Consider the following 13,134-nt stretch of genomic DNA (forward strand, 5'->3'; position numbering starts at 1 on the left):
GTCCTTACAGGCACAGCTGAAAACTTGGGATAAAGTGATAGTAGAGAAGGAAGAGAGAGAATACACCAGATACAACATTAGCAAAGGCAAAAAAGTAGGAACAAATTAGGTTCATGTGGGGAAGCACTGGAAACCAAGGCTGGAAAGGCACAGTGCAACCTACATGAACAAAAAGATGTCAAAAAATGTGGGAAGTTATAGTCCTGTTGTAGGACCTTGGATTTAGAGGACAATTTTCATTTTAGGCTTGAAAACAAGTCTTGACTGGAAAGGTGGGGGAGACCTATAAAGTAGGAGAGACTATTGTTGGGAAAAAGGCAGCTAGGCTTCCTATTGGCATGCCCAAGGGTGCAGGGATGGAGGCTGAGTCAGCCTACCTGCTTGCCAATGAGCGTTGAAAATAATAGTCCAAAACTAAAAATAGGTGAGCCACATAATTAAAGAAAATTTACTAGTCTGGGATATTCCAGATTTGCCAATGTATTTCCTCAGGTAACAACAAACTCCACATTTTAGGTTGAGGATTTAGCTCTAAAATTGTCCCTAAGAGTTGATGAATCACTAAAGTGGGATTACAAGCATTCTTCATTTTATAGACAGACATTGTAAAGTAACTTCTGCAAAGAAAACCCCAACTTCACAATGCAAGGGAAACTCTATTCCCAGAAAAAATTAATTTCCCCAGTATACTCTAGTTCAACATTTTTGGTGTGACATATAAAAAATTTGAGAGACAAAGTTTCTAGGTAATTAACCATTTTGATAATCATGCTAGCAATAATTAATACAAGGGGTCAGTGGCACTCTGGAATACTAGACCCCTCATGGAACCCACTCAACACTTATATTCCCTTGGAAGAGTGGGTATTCCTAAGGGTGGCTATAAATTCTGATTGGTTAGCAAGTACTGAGAGAATGAATAATGAGAGATGGACCTATTCTCATGAGGAGCTGGGGGATGTGACTGATTATGTCACTCATGGACAAAGAGAGACTCCCTTTTCAAGGCAGACTACCCTCAGCCTTGGTAATCTAGCCAGCCTGAGACAAACACAAAAGGACCGGAATTCATCTTAGATTAAATTCTTTGTAAGGTTCTCTAGTTAGGTCGGGCAACAACTCATTATCCACCCTGCCCTTTAGAGAACTATGCTCTGACCTAATTTCCAAATGAGAAAGGGGAAAAAAAAATCCTGGTTCTTCCCAATATTAACAGTTATTTAATAATCATTTCTCTCATTGGTGAATAGGGTGTGGAAAGCCACATGATATACTGGATATTATGGTCATATAACTAGTCCAACAACTGTGGAGAACAATTTGGAAAATTATGCCCAAAGAGCTATAAAACTGTCTATATCCTTTGACCCAGCAATACCACTGTATTTAAAGCAGCTCTTTTTGTGGTGACAAAGAATTGGAAATTGAGGGGATGCACATCAATTGGGGAATGGCTGAACAATTTGTGGTACATGATTGTGATGGAATATTATATGTGCTGTAAGAAATGATGAGAGGGATGGTTTTAGAAAAAACCTGGAAAGACTTATATGAACTGATACAAAATGAAGTGAGCAGAACCAGAACACTATACACAGTAACAGCAATGTTGTATGGATGAACACTTGTGAAAGACTTAGCTACTCTGAGCAAAATAATGATCCAAGACAATTCCAAGGAACTCATGATGAAAAATGCCATCGATCTCCAGAAAGAACTGATGAACTCTAAATGAAGATTGAAGCATATTTTTTTTAATTTTATTTTTCTTGTTTGTGTGTGTATGTGCTTTCTTTTACAACACAGCTAATATGGAAAAATGTTTTGTATAACCACATGTATAATAGATATCATATTGCCTACCCTCTCCAGGGATAGGGGGAGGGAGGGAGAGAATTTGGAGCTCAAAATTTTTGAATATGAATGTTAGGGGCAGCTAGGTGGTGCAGTGAATAGAGCACCAGCCCTGGAGTCAGGAGAACCTGAGTTCAAATCCAGCCTCAGACACTTGACACACAAGCTGTGTGGCCTTGGGCAAGTCACTTAACCCCAATTGCCTTGCCTTCCCCCCTCCAAAAAAAAAATGAATGTTAGAAATTTTTTACATGTAATTGGGAAATACTTAATGAAATAAATAAAAATAAATATTTTTTAAAAAGACATTATAGTCATATACAAATAATCTACTTTTCATTTGCTTCCTTCCCATACTATGTGCTCCAGGATCATCCTGGAATCACAGAGGTGTCTCTATTCATTAGGGATCATCTAACAATACAACCACAACTCTTAAAATTTTCTTCCCCTTCTACTTGAGTACATGTGTTAAGGGGAATTAAGAGTTTTGGGTATGTCCTTGAACTTTAGAGATCAACATAAAGATGGATGGCCAAACTTCTCCTTGTTACCTCTGTCAGAGACAAGACTCTGAGGCTAAAAGGACTACATTTCTGATTCAGGGTCCATATAGTTGACAAAATAATTTTCTAAAGCATGTCACTTTTCTGCTTAAGAATCTTCAATGGCTCCCTATTTCCTGTAGGATATAGTATAATTTCCCTTGGTTTGGCATTTAAAGCCCTTCACAAACTGGCTCCAGCCTACCTTACCAAAGTAATTGCACATTACTATTATTCCTTGTTATGCACCTGATGTTTCAGTCAGATTAGTTTATATGCTATCACCCAAACTTCCATCTCTCAACCCAGTACCTTTGCACAGACTATCTCCTATGAACAGTCCGAACAACTTTCTCATCTCTTAGGATTTTAGCTTCCTTCATGGTCAATTCATCCTTTCCTGATCTTCCCAGCTGTCAGTGTTCTCTACCACCACAAACTATCATGTATGTACTTATTTGTTTGCATCTTGCATCCCCCCAATAGAATGTAAGTTCCTTGAGGGCATAGATTATGTTCTGTTTTATGTTTGTACCTTTAGCATCCACCATGATGCCTCACATATAACAAGTGTAGCACCCCTTCTGGGCTCATCCTGCCAAGCTGCATTGGAACTCCCCACAGGACAGCTGCTCCTTCCTCTCAAAGTCCTGAGGGACTTAAAGGGTTGGGTTTTTTACTACTGTTGCTCTTGAGCCTCCACTGGTATGCTCTCCATTAAGAATCTGCCAGTACTCTCAATTAGCTTTTAGAAAAGGTATTTGCTAACATATTGTAAAAACAGTTGGGACAAAGCATTCCCCTGCAAAAAAAACCTGAGATACACTCTCCCCAAAATACATAGTGTCCATGGGGAGAGTGGACATAAATTAATGGTAATGAAGCACACAGGAAGAGAATGTGTTTGTCAAAGGGGAAATTCATAACTCTGACACTGAAAGTCCTATTCTCTTTTTATAGAATTCTCATAAAGTTCCCTTAGGTGTAGCTCTCCACTAAGGATCAGGGTCTTTTTAAGAACCTATAGCTGACATTACTTTCTGCTGTGAAAAGTCACAGTGCTTGCATTACTATTACTTTCAAATGACTGTGTATCTATCCATAGTCACTTCCCCTCCTGGTAGCCACTATTGCTTGGATGGACATTACTGCTACTACCATCAATCACTTTCGACCTACTGGTGGGCCTTCTAATCTCATAAGATCATTACTTCCATCTTGAAATGTTTATCTATCTAAGAAAAGGAAAGGACAGAAGATGAAAGAAAGGCAGCTGTGAACTCCCAGTCGCCAAGGCCAAATGGGAAACTTCACCTGTCAGGAGGCAACAGGTGGAGAGTGGGAGATGGGCTGACTGCCCCTTTTATAATTACACAGCTCCATATATGCAGCCCTTGAATTATCAGTTCTCCTAGCTTGGAAGCCAATTAGAAGACTTCTTGTCATCACACAGAACTTCACACAAAATAGGAAACTGACTACCCCCAAGTTTCCACACAGTTCTGGGACTGGAATAAGGTAAGGAATATTTGCCTATGCTCCACTTTGCCTATGCCTGGCCCTACAGGCCAGTCCACCCATGTTATATAGGTGCTCAATAAATGCTTGATAGATTAGATTGGATTTCTATGTTTTTTATGTGTAATAGTTTGATTGCAAAATACCATTTTACCCAGAGGTCTCCCTAATACTTGGCCTCCCCCAGTTTAATTATACCTTCAGCATAATGGTTTTATTTGCATTTTGTAAGAGGATTTTGAGAGTCAACCTTAGTTGGAAACAAGTGTGACCTCTGACACATACTTCCTTCACATGCCTGTGCAAGTGACAACATCTCAGTGCCTCCAAATAACCATCAAAGACAGTAGGTTACAAAGCATATGATGGACTACTTTGGTAGAAAGAGTTTCCCTCTGCTGCAGTTTACACTGATGACATCATAGGTCTGGGCCAAAAAAAATAGTATTATTCTATCCTCAATCAATTTTGTAAATTTTAAGATCTGTAAAATTCGTTTTCTTTGATACTTGTGTAACCCCTATCAAAGTTGGATTAGGCCTATTTGGGCTGAATTGGCAGACTCACTGTGTAGCTCATTGTCTAAGGCTGAAAGAGTGAATATGGTTTCCTCAGATGTCACCAGCCTTTAAGGTCTCTGTCTCTGAGACCTTAAAGTTGATTGACGAGTTCCTTCATCGTCTTTTACTAATCCCGGAAAGTAATGGGGTCTTGGCAGCTGCTGTCTTTTGAAAGTGAAAGAAGTTCTCCGGAGGACAAATTGGCTGAGTCCCCTTCGAAGGAGATCCTGGAGGAATGGTCAGGGGAGGATAGGGAGGTCAGGCCTTTCTCCTGGAACATCTAGTCACTAGTGCCCTCTTGTAAAGCTGGCTGCAGGCAAAATAACCTGTCCTTTCTGTCTTCTCTCCTCTCCCTAGCCTCCCAGTGCCCTGGCAATGCTGGAACTTCTGTTCACAAAGAAAAGATGTGATAAAATTAGCTTGGTGGGAGGGGTTAGGAGCTGAATATCTTAAGTTCTTTGGATGTTACTTATTAAATAGAACCTGTTCTTGGCAATGCTTCTCCCCTCAAAATGAAGGTCTAATGATAGTTTCATATACTGGCAACCAGTAGTTGAAGAGAATAATTCTGGGAGGGGGTCAGGAAACTACCTTCCTTTCACCCAGAGGTGTGCTGGTAAATGTTTAACAACCAGATCTTTTGGGATAAAAATGTAGATATGACACACTTTTAGGCTTAATTTGCATTACTAACATTTTCTCCATCACAAAACAATAAATCAACCCTGGTTTGTAGGCCTGTTTCTGAGGTGAAAATGTTCACACTGAAGATTTAACAATCAGCCCCCCCCACTCAATCCTGTCATTTTGAGCTGGCTGCTTATTGCCCCCAAATGTAAACCATATCCCTGGCTAGTCCTGCCCTTCTGGACTCAAACAAGAGCATGGATTGGAGCTGTAGGCCTGTGACTCTGGTATTCAATGTCCTCAGGTGAAGCTTGGGGTGGTGAGGCCTCGTGGTATAATGGATAAGGCACAGGAAAACTTGGGTACATATCCTGCTTGAGATACTAGCTGTGGGACCCTAGACAAGTCCTTCGACCTCATTCTCTGCATCTATCAAATGAGGGGTTGAGACCTGATGGCTTGTAAGTTTTCTTCCAGCTTTAAATCTATGATGCTATGTGCTACTAGTAAGTTGAATGATCCCAGCCTGGGCCCATAGATTTAGTCCCAATCTTTGAGATATGGGCTGGAGTTTTTAGAAGTTCCTGTCTCTGTTTGTAAGGCCTCACTGGTATTTGAGCACCTAGGAAGGTCAAGCAGGCATGGTTATAGATTTCTGGTTTTCTTCATATTCCCCTACCTAAACTAAGAGTCACTCTGCAAATGGGCATGACTGAGCAGAGCAGTGTTCCCTTGGCTAGGCACAGTATGGGAAGACAAAGGGAACAGCAGATGAGGTCGTTGCCTTGGAGTAGCTCATGATCAATGAGGTCACAGTACTCATTAAAAATAGCCAGAGAATGACCTCCCTAGAAAGTCAAGTCAGGATCTAAACAAAAGCAAGAAAATTTAACAAAGAGCTACAAGTTACAGCTCAACTTTGACATGGGACACCTACACAAATGTGTACTCTTCTTTCATTCATGCATTAATTTAGCAAACATTCAGTGTTTGTCCTATAGATAGAGCAGAGCCCTATTCCTCATGCTGAGTAGAGGCAGAAATGAATGGGACAGAAATGAACAGTCCCTAACATCAGGGAGCTCATCACCTAGAAAGTACTTAGTAATAGAGGTCATAATAGAGGTCCCTTTGGGTCATATATGGAGGCTGATTAATCTAATGTCAAAAGAACAGCTAATGGGGCGGCCAGGTGGCTCAGCAAGTAAGAGCACTGGCTCCAGTGTCAGTACGACCTGGAGGTAGAATCCTGGGCTCAGACACTTAGCACCCACCCAGAAACACCTGGAGGTGTAACCTTGAGCAAGTTACTTAACCCCAATTGCTTAGGGGCAGCCAGGTGGCTCAGCAAGTAACAGCACTGGCTCCAGTGTCAGTACGACCTGGATCAAATCCCGGGCTCAGATACTCAGCACCACACCCAGAAATAACTGGCCGTGTAACCTTGAGCAAGTTACTTAACCCAGATTGCTTTAAAAAAAAAAAAAAAAGAACAGCTATTGGGGAGGCTAGGTGGCACAGTGAATAGAGCACCGGCCCTGGAGTCAGGAGGACTTGGGCCGGCCTAGATACTTAACACAAAAATTAGCCATGTGACCTTGGCCAAGTCACTTAACCCCAATTGCCCTCCAAAAAGAAAAAAAAAAGAACAGCTATTGCAAAGGCCACAAAGCTTTATTTTGTGTCATTCATTACCTAGCAAATAGTAACTAACACCCAGAGCAACCCTGGTGTGGACTATTTTGCTCAAGGGCCCTGCCTATTTCTTATTCTGTCTCTGTAAAAAGGTCTACCAGAGCACAGGGGAGAAGTAGGGAAAGATCTTTTGGTTGGAGGTGGAATTGGAGATTAGACCTCAGATGATAGGAGATTTCAATAGGTGGAGACAGAGCTGGTACTCAGAGTAAGTAAGGCACTCTGCCACAAATCAGAGGAGGGCATAACACAGAACATTTTTTTTCACATTCATAGAGTTAGACCTGGAAGGGCCTTTGGAGGTCAAGTCCAGCCCTCTCATTTTACATGTGAGGAAACTGAGGCTCAACTTGCTCAAGGTCACACAGCTATTAAGTATCTGAGGTAGGATTTGAATACAGGTCTTCTCAAACTCAAGCACAATGCTCTATTTACCATACCATACTGCTTCTAATGTTACTAATTATACTTGCAAACTTCTAAAGGTCTGAGGTTTGTGGGTTTTTTTAAATTGTAGCTACTGTCCCTATTGATGTAGATGGCATCCCTTCTAACTTAAAACAGACCATTTAAAGAGCTGCTATTGTTGGAAAAAAATTCATTCTCTGGTGGCTGACCCTCTGGTTATGAGCCTCCCTTTATTTCGTTAGCCTGATCTTTAGGCAGAAAACATAATCTATCACTGTACTGCACTCCCATTTGAAGCCTTTCCAGCTTAGAAGAACCTGCCAAGGGTTTGTACTCCACTGACCTAAATTTCAAGAACCCAAGGGCACCTGCAACCTGGCCCTGGAAGAGAACTTCAGTGGAATATCGGTCTGTGATTTCATTAGTGTAAGGAACCTCCAGTGAGGAAACTGTCTCTACCTGGGGCTTGCAAGCACCAAAAGTTTAAATGACTTGCGCAGAACTTGAACTCGGGTCTTCCTGACTTAGGCCAGCCTTCTATCCAATATTTTTTGTGACTGGATCTCCCTATCTCACTCAAGCTGGCCGTGTACAGTCATAGCCCCATTCCTAATAATTATCAAATGAGATAATATTTGTAAAGCACTTTGCACAGTGCCTGTACACTGCAGGTGCTTGATAAAGGCTTGCGTCTTCCTGATACTTAGCAGCAAGGAAGCTTTAACCAGCTCTGTTTTAACAGGCTGGGTCACTTCACTCCTCTGTAGGGGTAGCCTTGTGCTCTCAGGGATTAGTGCTTCATTTAATAATGACACCTAATGCCACTGGTCCTTACTGCAGTGCAAAACTCCTGAAACCAAGCAGGGATTACGGTAAAAGCCTTTACTTTAACCTAATTGTGTCTATTGACTATTAATGATGGAGGCACTTAAGGTATTGTTTTAGGAGTCCCAACTCCTATCCTACTTAGGATAAAGTACCTACAACCAGAAGTAGTTGACCCTCCCCCAGCAAAATCAACCCACAGGTGCAAAGTCGGGGGAGAAGGGAGGGCAACCCCAGACCACAAGAGCTTATTTCATAACTTAATCAAAGGGCTTAGCTACCACTGAAACAAGATTCTTATCTCCTCAAATTCACATGACCCCAAATATTACACAATCACATTACAGATATTTGCTGAATGGAAAGGAAAACAAAAGCTACATCTCTAAAGCTTCCAAATATGTGCAAATTAACCTGCTACCAGGGTTGCCAAAAGTGGGTTCAGAACTGGTAAAAACAAACAAACACCTTTTTTTCAGGCTGTCCAGCAAAAAGAAAAGAAAGAAGAAAGGAAAGGAAGAAGGAAATGATCAGAGGTGAGGAAAGTATAGGAAAGGAGAGGAGGGGAGAAGGGAAGGAATGGAAAGTAGGGGATCCCCAAGAAAGCTAAATATTTGTACATAGGATGTGTATTGATGTATTAAAAAACTCCAAAAAACTCCCTGCTAAATAGAAAAAGGAAACATTTATTCTTAGAAAAAAAATTTAAATATTAAAATTTTCAAAAATTTAAAGAAAAAATAAAAATCACATATATCACATTAAATCATATTACATATATACACAAAATGCAAATCTCATAATAAAACATTTAAATTCACTCAAAAATACAGTTGCTTTTTGTTTTTCACTAAAATTTTACTTTTTATAACTTTGTCATTAGTTGTTTAGTTAAAAATTGAGAAAACAGTTTTTAAAAAATTTTAGATGCATTGTTTTGGTAAAAATATATAGGTAGGAATTTAATGTTTGCAATTGTAGATAACTAAGATGTACAACATATTTTTTTATCATATAATATGTATAAAACATATACTTTATCATAATAAAGGAAAATCATACTCCCAAATTCCAGGTAATAATTTTATTCATAAAAAGCTACATTTTTTAAAAAAAGCAATTCAGGAAAGTTGCAACTGCATATAATAATAATAAATAAGATTGTCTATGAGAAACAAATGGTCATTTGCAGTTGGAGATAATCAGAAATGCTCTGTTCAAAGCATAAATTCACAAACTTATTTAGAATTGTGCTTGCAATGAATATAATCTATGAATGTATAGCTAAGAATCAAACAGGTTGAAAAGACATCGATTGGGTGGGTTTTAAAGGGGTGATAAAAGTAAAAATACTAATGTGTTGCTATACAAGCAATAATACTTCACATTTCAAAATGTATATATAGCATAAAGTTTCCAAAGCACTTTCTTTTTTTTATACACACACACACACACACACATATATATATATATTTGAATATTTGATTTTAAAACTTTCAATTCCAGATTCATTCCCTTCCCCCCCTGCCACTCATCCCCACTGGGGAGACAAGCAGTTCAGTATAGGTTGTACATGTGTGGCTAATGCAAAACAATAACGTAGTAGATGTATTGTAAAAGACTGACTGTATTTCCCTCCCTCCTATCCCACCTCCCACTTGTTCTATTCTCTACTTTGATCTTGTCCCTTTTCAAAAGTGGGTGCTTCCAACTTCCCTCCCCCCCAGCCTGCCCCCCCTTCCATCATCCCCCCTCTCATCCCCTTCCCCCCCCTACTCTCCTGGAGGGTGAGATACCCTATTTAGTGTGTATTTCATTCCCTCCTCAAGCCAAATTCAATGGGAATAAGGTTGACCCATTCCCTTTTGCCTTCCTATTCTTCCCCTCCATTGTAACCATTTCCCCTTGCCTCTTCTGTATGAGATAGTTTGCCCCACTCTATCTCTCCCCATCTCCTCTCATTATATTCCTCTCACCTCTTAATTTCACCTTTTAGGTATCATCCCTTCCTGTTAAATTGGTCCCGTGCCCTCTATCTATGTATATCTGTAAAAGTATATACACACATTCACATATGTATTCATGTGCCCACATACCCTCATATAAAGACATATATATATATACATATATATTATATATATATTTCTAATCCCTTCAACTACTGAGAAAAGTTTCATAAGTTACAATTATTGTTTTTCCATGTAGGAATGTTAATAGTTCAACTTTGGCCAGGTGGCTCAGCGAGCAAGAGCACCGGCTCCAGTGCCGGGACGACCCAGATCAAATCCAGGCCCAGACACTCAGCACCACACTCAGAAACAACAACCGGCCATGCAACCCCGGGCAAGTCACCCAACCCCGAGTGCTTAAAAAAAAAAATAGTTCAACTTTGATAGGTTCCTTATGATTTCTTTTCCCTGTTTACCTTCTCATGCTTCTCTTGCTTCTTGTATCTAAATGTCAAATTTTCTATTCAACTCTGGTTTTTTCAGCAAGAATGCTTGAAAGTCCTCTATTCCACTGAATAACCATATTTTCCCCTGAAACATGATACTCAGTTTGGCTGGGTAGGTGACTCTTGGTTTTAATCCCAGCTCCTGTGCCCTCCGGAATATCACATTCCAGGGCCTTCGATCCCTCAGTGTAGAAGCTGCCAGATCCTGGGTTATCCTGATTGTGTTTCCACAATATTCAAATTGTTTCTTCCTGGCTGCTTGTAATATTCTCTCCTTAATCTGGGAATTCCAGAACCTGGCTATAATATTCCTAGGAGTTTTCTTTTTGGGATCTTTTTCAGGAGGTGATCGGTGGATTCTTTCAACCTCTATTTTGCCCTCTGGTTCTAAAACATCAGGGCAGTTTTCTTTGAGAACTTCCTGGAGGATGCTTTCTAGGTTCTTACTTTGGTCATGGCTTTCAGGTAGTCCAATAATTTTTAAATTATCTCTCCTAGATCTATTTTCCAGGTCAGTGGTTTTTCCCATGAGATATTTCACATTGCCTTCTATTCTTTCATTTGTTTGGATCTGTTTAACAGCATCTTGATTTCTCATAAAGTCACTAGCTTCCATTTTCTCCAATCTAATTCTGAAGCAATGATTCTCCTCATTGAGCTTTTGAGATTCTTTTTCCATCTGGCAAATTCGACTTTTTAAGGCATTCTTCTCCTCATTGCCTTTTTGAGCCTCCTTTGCCATTTGAGTCAGTCTGTTTTTTAAGGTATTATTTTCTTCAGTCAGGCTGTTGACTCTCATTTCATAATTTTCTTGCATTGTTCTCATTTCTCTTCCCAATTTTTCCTCCACTTCTCTTATCTGCTTCTTAAGGTCCTCTATGGCCTGTAACCAGCTTGTATTTTCCTTTGAAGCTTTTGGTGCAGGAGTTCTGACTTCACTGTTTTCCTCCTGTTCCATGCCTTGCTCCTTCTTATCTCCAAAATAGGAGTGTAATGTTGGAATCTTCTGTCTGCTTTGTTTCCTCTGCCTGCTCATTTTGCCACTCAGTTATTTGACTTTTGGGCTTTTTGCCACAGTAGGACTCTGCCACCAGACAGGGGAGTTTTCGTCCCAAACGCTAGGGTTTTCTCAGCTGCCGGAGGTATTAGATGGGTGCCCTCTCTGAGGTCTCCACAAGCTCTGGCAAACTGGACCCACACCCCAGGACCTCCACCCTAGACTGCAATCCAGATCCAAGAAGGTTAAAGCAAGAGCGATTACCCCTTAGACTGGTGCTTGGTCCCCCTACACTCTGCAGGCCAGGAGCTGAAGCCGCCGTGTGGTACTGGCAGGCTGTGCTGGCATCTCAGTGGTTTCTTGCCCTGGGGGTAAAAGCCACGCACTCCCACTTACTGGTCCCAAAGTCCAGACTGCACTGGCCTCTCACCTTGTCCTTCGCATCTATGTATTGATAAATCTGGAAATGGCCACAGCTGCTGCTGATCTGGAGTCTCTCTGGCAGGAGGCTGGTCAGGCCCACCCTGGGGCTAAAGCCTCAGCTTGGTGCTCGGCTCTGCTCCCAGAGCGCTGCGCTGGCCGATTCCTGCCGGCCTGCCGGGCTGTCCTCAGTGGGAGGTTAGCTTCTCTGTGTCATTATGTGGGTTCTGCAGCTCCAAAGTTTGTTTAGAGTTCCCTTTTTACATGGATTGGGGAGGGTGGAAGCCGGAGCAGCGGGAAGGTCTTGCTTCTACTATCCAAAGCACTTTCATCACAATTCAGGAAGATAGGTAGTGAAAGTAATAGTATCTCTGTTCCATATATGAGGAAACTTAGAGAGAAAGTGACTCAGCCAGGGTCCCACAGCCAGAAAGTATTCTGTGTGGACTGTTTTGGGCCCTTAGTGAGAAAGGAAAAGAACAGAACCAAGACTAGAGGTAATACCTTTATTAACTCCTTTTTAAAGGGATTTGGGGCAGCTAGATGCTACAGTGGATTGAGCCCTGGGCTTGGAGTCAAGACACTTACTAGATGTGTGACCTTGAGCAAGTCACTTAACCTGTTTGCCTCAGTTTCCTCATCTGTAATGGTGATAATAGTACCCACTTCTCAAGGTGGCTGTCAGCCCAAAAGAGATAATAATAGAAAAGCACCTGGCACATTGTAAGCACTACACAAATGTTGGCTATAATTATTATTATTATTAGTTTCCATAATTTTCAAAATACCTTTCTTTTTTTCTTCCACCTGCAACAAGCCACTAGGGTCCTCCCTTTTATAATGCACTTATATAATGCACTCTGTGCTTATATGTCCTCATTTATTTTTGCTGTCTCCTCCATTAGAATGTAAGCTCCTTGAGGGCAGGACCTTTTTTTTTTTGTCCCCACAATTAGAATGGTGCCTGGCACATAGCAAGACCTTCAGAAATGTTTGTCTACTGGTAATTCCACAGACCCACAGAACCACGAGACTCAGATGGGTCCTGGAAGTAATTTCGCCCAACTCGTCCCCGAACGGATGCCATGGCGGGCGGGAAGTGTTGGCCTGAGGGAGGAAGGGGTTGAGGGCACTCCCTGTGAGCGGGGGCACAAACTTGAGGCCTTGGCAGGCCGGGGCGGGTAGGTCTTGCTATGTGCCAGGCACCATTCTAATTGTGGGGACAAAAAA

Source organism: Petaurus breviceps, unplaced genomic scaffold (assembly GCF_028583685.1).
Source record: "Petaurus breviceps papuanus isolate PSGF00001 unplaced genomic scaffold, PetGlider_PUasm1.0 90847, whole genome shotgun sequence".
Lineage (NCBI taxonomy): Eukaryota > Metazoa > Chordata > Mammalia > Diprotodontia > Petauridae > Petaurus > Petaurus breviceps.